General features: G+C 44.2%; 1 pseudogene; it reads right to left on the minus strand.

Moving 5' to 3' along the window:
- Positions 1 to 1,323: 1,323 nt before the first annotated feature.
- LOC146789666 (pyruvate dehydrogenase (acetyl-transferring) kinase isozyme 2, mitochondrial pseudogene) lies at positions 1,324 to 2,532 on the minus strand (annotated as a pseudogene).
- Positions 2,533 to 6,711: the final 4,179 nt, after the last annotated feature.

The following is a 6,711-nucleotide window of genomic DNA, read 5'->3' on the forward strand; positions in this document are numbered from 1 at the left end:
AATTGATACAATAAAAAATATTCATTCTATCTATCTATCTATCTATCTATCTATCTATCTATCTATCTATCTATCTATCTATCTATCTATCTATCTATCTATCTATCTATCTATCTATCTATCTATCTATCTATCTATCTATCTATCTATCTATCTATCTATCTATCTATCTGTCTGTCTGTCTGTCTGTCTGTCTGTCTGTCTGCCTGCCTGCCTGCCTGCCTGTCAGTCAGTCTGTCTGTCTGTCTGTCTGTCTGTCTGTATGTCTGGATAACCATTGTGTTGTTGTAGTTAGATAGAACTTTTCACTGAAAAGCTGATTTTACTTTACCCAGTGAGGAAAGACTGCCTAGAGTTGAGCCCAGGGCCTACCTATGACCAGGCCCTGCTGCTAGGGTGACCAACCGTCCGTAAATTTCACGGACCGTCCGTAATTTGGACCTCACGTCCATTCTCAGTGAGGATCCTTTTAATGGACGCCTTTTGTCTGTAATTTTGGGCCTTGCAGGGGAACAGAGCTGTTCCCCTGCGAGAGGCCTCGGCTCCATGATGGGGCCACATCGCACTCATCGTAGGAGTATAAGAGCAGCCCCACCCGCCCATTGCCATTCTGTCTGCGGCTGATTGCCACATACAGAATGACAATGGGCCAGTTTAGGCTCTTCCAGCATGTGGTGGCCTCTGTCTAGGACAGGGCATTCTGTTAGGGTTAAAATGTACACAACAAACGTATAAAGTTAAAAAGAAGAGGTTATAGTTCTTACATAGTCTCATCATTCAGAGCTGAAGCATTTTTTTTTTTTTTTTTAAATGAAGAAAGATTTATTCTCCAGCAAAATTAAAATTGGATTATGATCATCCATTTTCTTTGTCTGGAGAGATGAAATCCCACTTTTGGCACGTCTGTTCTCTCGATTTCTCTACATCAGTCTCAAAACTTTACATTCTCAAATGCCCCTTTAAGGCCTTTCCATCAGATTTCTTTTTAGTTTAGTGGTAACAACTGCAAAACGTAGGTCAAATTACTTGGAGTGTTCAAGGTGCTGGAAATTGTTCAAAGGAAGGTTTGAGACATGTTCTTTAAAGTGCAAAAGCACTTGTGATGTGAGATATTCTGACACACTGGTCCCACAGTGAAGGATTTGGACACAAAAAAACAGATAAACACTTCACAAAACCTCACACTGTGAGGTTCCCCATGCCACTTGCATACATCCCCCTCTATATTGCTGCAGGTGTGGGATTAGTTCATGATTTAGTGTTTTGAGGGTGTAGAACGTAGTCCTTGACATAGTGCCAGGCCGGTGTGGAAAATGCTGCCAGCTAGCTGAGCCGATATGTGGAGAGATTTTAAGGGTCCGTGCTGGGGATGCACCAGTCATCTGTTTCTTGAGTTGACTGGTAGTGCTTCCAGGCAGATTTGTTGTAGACAGAAAGGCGTTCCACTGAGTCCGTCGACAGTGCCTTAAGATAAATGACTGCATTAGTTCCAAAGCCCTCCATGGAGCAAAGCTGCAGGTCACCCTGAAAGTATTTGGCATAGAGTCTAGAAATAGGAAGACCATATCCAAAACCAGCCAGAGGTGTTCCACCTGCACCTAGGTGTGGCATGGGTGCAGTAGAATACATATAGCTGAAGAGCCTTTCAATCTTGCGTAATGGGACACCACCTCCTCTGTCACTCATCTTAATAGCGACATCCTCGCCGCCCAGAGCCACCATCACCTTGATGGTGGGAAGCGAGGGACTGGAGCTGTGGTGCTCCACTGTCGTTCGCATGGCATTCTTGAAGAGCTCAAAGACCATGTGATAAAAATGAGATGGGACATATACGATGTGAATGGGGTGTCTTGGATCATTAGCATTGACTGTCTGGATTTCCATATTAGGCAAAGCCATATAGTATTTATCACACAGCATCTTCGCCATTTCATAGGCATCTACTACGTCAGTCACATCGCAGTTCGGATCGATGCTTCCAATGTGTTTAGGATGTGCAGGGTTCGTCGTTCCATCAAAGATCAAAGTGTGCTGGTTGATCAGATTGTGGATAGAGATGCAGCTCAGGTAAGCGGTCCATAAAGTATTGCACATTCTGATTTGTCACTGGGTCGACGCCGAAGGCTTCAATGACTGGGCCATAGTTGGGACCACATCATTGTGCCGGTTCCTGATGGTGATGAGGGCGTTTGCGAACTGTTCAAGGGTGCTCTGGTCCTCTGGACTCTTATGAAGAAACTCCAGGAAGTCCAACAATCTCTGAACATACCAGCTCTGCACCAGCCGAACAGAAAGGGTTCCCAGCAGTCGATCTGGTAGCAAGTTAATCTCTTTCATGATGTTGGCGAGGCACACTGGCAGCTCCCGGTGCAGGAAGGCAAAGGAGGTCTTTTCACAGGCACTGCTAGATCCGAAGTCCAGGAATTGCTTCATGGAGAGCGGGGAGGGAGAAAACTTAGAGAAATGGTCGATCTGCTTCCGGGCGCTCCCTGCCCGGCACGCGGCAAGCATCAGGGTACGAACCAGGGGCATAGTGGGGCTGTCAGAGGAGGACGTGCATGGGCTTCTGCGTGTCTGCTCTCTGCAGCCCTAATCCAGGGCTCGATTTCAGGGTTGTCAGTCTCCACTCTCCCAGCCTGCTATTTCTTCCGGATTTCAATTGAAACTCTTTTCGTTCCGCCTCTAGATTTCGGGTTCTAGGACCCTGGCCTCGTCCAGAGGGTCTCGGTTTACTCTACGTCTCTTGCTGAATGAGAGCTGAAGCATTTTTATTATTATATAAAATTAAGACATAGTTGCTGCTTTTTAAATTATTTTATGCAACTAACATCCATTGACAAAGCCAATAGTCCTGGCTTGTTGTAGGTCTAATGTTACTGGATGCAAAATACCAGTCGGGCAGCACATTATGCTCAGCATATATCTTAAGGTGGGGTGTTTTAAGCCAAGCCCTTAATTACATCAGACACGCCCCTTGGAAAGACCCCCAGATTATTCATCCCACTTAAAGTCCTGGAAACAACACCATATCACAGTCACCTCGTGTCCTGGCACTGTGCCTCATGCATGACTCATCACTTCCAAGTTTTCAGATTGCCTATGTGCAGGGGCATAGTGAGCCCTCCCCCACCCCTTGATTTAGGAACTACAGTGTAGGTGAAGTTCTAGATGGGCCTCTTCTGTCTGCAACTGGATGGGTGGGTGAAGGATGGTTGGCTAATTGAAAGGGTATGTGAGAGAGAAAGGGAGGATGGATGAGTGAATGATAGCATGGATGAATGATTGACAGAGTGGATGGGCGAATGGGTGCATGGATGAGTGAAAAGAAGAATGTGAAGATGGATGAGTGAAAGAATGCATATATGAGTGAAAGGGGGGGTGGAGATCTGGAAGAAAGGATGGATGGATAAGTGAAAGGGTGAATGGGTGGACGGATGAGTGACTGGGTGCATGGATGAGTAAGTGAAAGGATGGCTGGATGGGTGAAAGGGTCAATGTTTGGGTGGATGAGTTGATGGATGCGTGGAAGAGTGGATGGATGAGTGAAAGGATGGCTTGGGTGTAAGGGTACATGGTTGGATGAATAAGTGAATGGCTGGATGGGTGGAAGAGTGGATGGATTAATGAAAGGATGGATTGGGTGAAAGGATGGATGGATGGATGAGTGAAATGACGGATGGAAGGATAGATGATGGATAGGTGTGCAAATGGTTGAAAAGCTTTGGATGTGGATGGGCACACAGATGGAAGGACAGAATGAATGGTGAAAGACTGAATGATGGATGAAAGAATTAATAGATGACATTTTGAGTGACACCCAACTGCTACTTGAATGTTACACTAGTAATTGTAAATGTTTGCATGTTTTGTTTTAGGTGTAAGATCTTAGGGAGAGTCTCATAGTGCCATGAGCTGTGCTTGAGATGTATATGGTATTTGTAGCAATAGACAAGGCCTTCAAAATAAACTCTGCAATAGTGTATTGACAGTGCATTCTTTAAGAAAGCTGCAGGGAGAAGCACCTTTGTGACTATAAGCAAAGTCAGATTCCATAATTTAAGTTCCACTTGCTGAAACACCCATAATGTATCCCTATAGTGGGTTCATCACAGCAATCCTCCCTTTAGTTCACCTATGCATGCCGCTTTACATCTCAGAAAGGCACTCAGATATGAGATGCTAGTAAAAAAGTCTATCCGAGCAGATCTTTCTGACTACTTCTCTCACCAAACATGCCTTTTCAGGACAATGAGTTGTAAACAAAATATCAGACTGGACAACCCAGTGCAGTAACCATATAAATAGATTATTATCATATGAAATACCACAAAAAGACCCGCACAGTTGCTCCAAGCTGCATGCATACCGAAAAACCGTGAAGTGCACAATAGTCTCAACCTAATTGACTTGTACTTGTACTTAATTGGTTGTCCATTTACGTACTTTTATACTATCGCACAGCTTCCTCTGATGTGTACGTAAAACTTACCCTTTGTTCCGAAGTTTTGTCCTGAATTTTGACCTTCTCTCCTGAATTTTTGTCCTGAAATTTGACCCTCTGTCCTGAATTTTTACACTTACCATCCTGAATTTGCACCCATGCCAGTTGGTGACCCTGCCTGCTGCTAACCTCAAATTGCACACAAGTGAAGGCACGGATTGATGGGCAGAGTATATCATCAAAAAATAGAAACTAAAATGAAACTATTAAGGACGTTCATTCTTATAACACCCTAACGTATACTTATAAAAAGCCTCTCAAATTCCATTATAATATAAAAGTTAAAGTACTGCTATAGTTAAGAAATAGGACTTAAAAAACGTGAAATTGGCTATGGTTATTAACACGAACGAAAATCACCCCCTTCAGTGAAACCAAAGAAAATTCTGGTAATCTTAGTCACAGTCTCCATTATGTCATTGCTAACGTGACGTCATTAAAGTAATTTGTGATGTTATCTGGCAAATAATTTGTAAAGTCATGAGCAGTGCATCTGGTGAGGGAGTTATGGTTTTCAATGCGGGGGCATGAGCCTGGAAGCAAGGTGAAAGGGTAAAGGTCAAGGTCAGAGATCATTGTATTTATTGGTTATACAGAGGTTTTTTGGGTGCACTGCCTTTGGCATACCGCAAGATGCACAAAGACAAGGCCTGCGCAGTGTGTTCTGTGGTTGTCACAGGACATTGCCAGAGTTGCACCTGGATCCCAGAGCCTACTGCCTATGGCTGCAGGATGTGTGCAGGAGATTCTGGGTGCCCAGATTTTGGGTGCAGGGTGTTTATGTGTGTTTGTGTGCCCATGTGTGCGTGAGTGCACCCTCATATTTGACTTAGGAGTGCTTGTTAAGAGCTCATATGACTCTGTCATTAGCTAATCAACATAATAGAAGCCTTAAAATTCAAAGAAAAACCTAAGCTTAAGGTATATTCACTTCACTTTTACTAACAGGTTTGACTTCACCATTGACATAGTTGAATGGTTGCACTTCATATCTGTTTACTGACAGTACCCATCCTCCCAGTCATTTTCTTCTCACAGGCACTGCAGCATGTGCTGGACACTGGTTGTACCACTGTTTCAAGTACCCTTATTGCCACGGCCACTAAGCCTCTGAACGCAGGATCTGGTGTTTGACCATGGCCATGCTTAGAAATTCTACCCCAGCGTCTTTTGGGTGTGACTTTTGATTGGAACAGTGCCCCAGATAATCAATAGCCATGACCAGAGTCAGTCCCAATAGTAATTGGTCACAGGTGTGACCTTTGCTCAAGATCTGTGGCCACCACTATAGCCATATCTTCTGAACGACATCTAATGTAGCAGTGTATCCAATAAAAACTGGGCTCATCCTGCACCCACTTACCCATCCCATGATGTGACACTGCTGGGCATGGGGGTGTGGTTCTCAGGCCTCCGTTATCCCTGTCCCAAGTACCTGCTGTGCACAGCTTTTTCCCAGGCCCAACTTCTGCAGAGCACAGTTCAGAAGGGTTAGCCATTCCTGGTACTCGGTAGTCCTCATGCTAAATGTTTTGGGTACTTTTTCAAGTTTCCAGCACATTTGGGACTGTTTGTTTTGGGATCCATGTTAAATATTTTTTTTCTGAATGATATGCTCACAAATCAAAATGAAAATTGTTTTCTTCCCTGTTAGCTTCACCATGAGGGGACATGAATGTTGCTAATCCTAAACTTAACCCCTACCACAGCTCTGACTCGCACCGGTACCCTTATATACAGCTAGCATGACTTAGCCTAGGGTCCCTTGATGTGCACAGTACTAATTGTTACATGTACATACTGGTACTGAATTCAATAAAGTATTTTTTTTAGGATTGTTACACTTTTAAAATCATAGGAAATATTTGCATTCAACTTTCCAACAATAAAATATGTGCAGCTGTATTTGAGCATGGAATGTTGGGGATAGGTTGGTCAAGACAGTGAAGTTATTGGTGGGGCGGGTGCGGGTCCAGCTGATGCACTCCCATGCCAAATTGCTCGAAACAAAGATCACGGAAAACGTACCCTATGCTGGACTGATAGCCTGCAAAACACGACTCAATGCCATGCCAAGTGAGCACTGAGGTCAAGTAGAGGGGTCACAGGGCATGCCAATAGGTCATATCCAAGGCCTTTCAGGTACAAGAGGTGGCTGGAGTCTGGGAAGGGTATGGATGTAGGGCATGCCATGTGTCCAAAATCCTTAG

The sequence above is a fragment of the Triturus cristatus genome, chromosome 10 (assembly GCF_964204655.1).
Source record: "Triturus cristatus chromosome 10, aTriCri1.1, whole genome shotgun sequence".
Classification (NCBI taxonomy): Eukaryota; Metazoa; Chordata; class Amphibia; order Caudata; family Salamandridae; genus Triturus; species Triturus cristatus.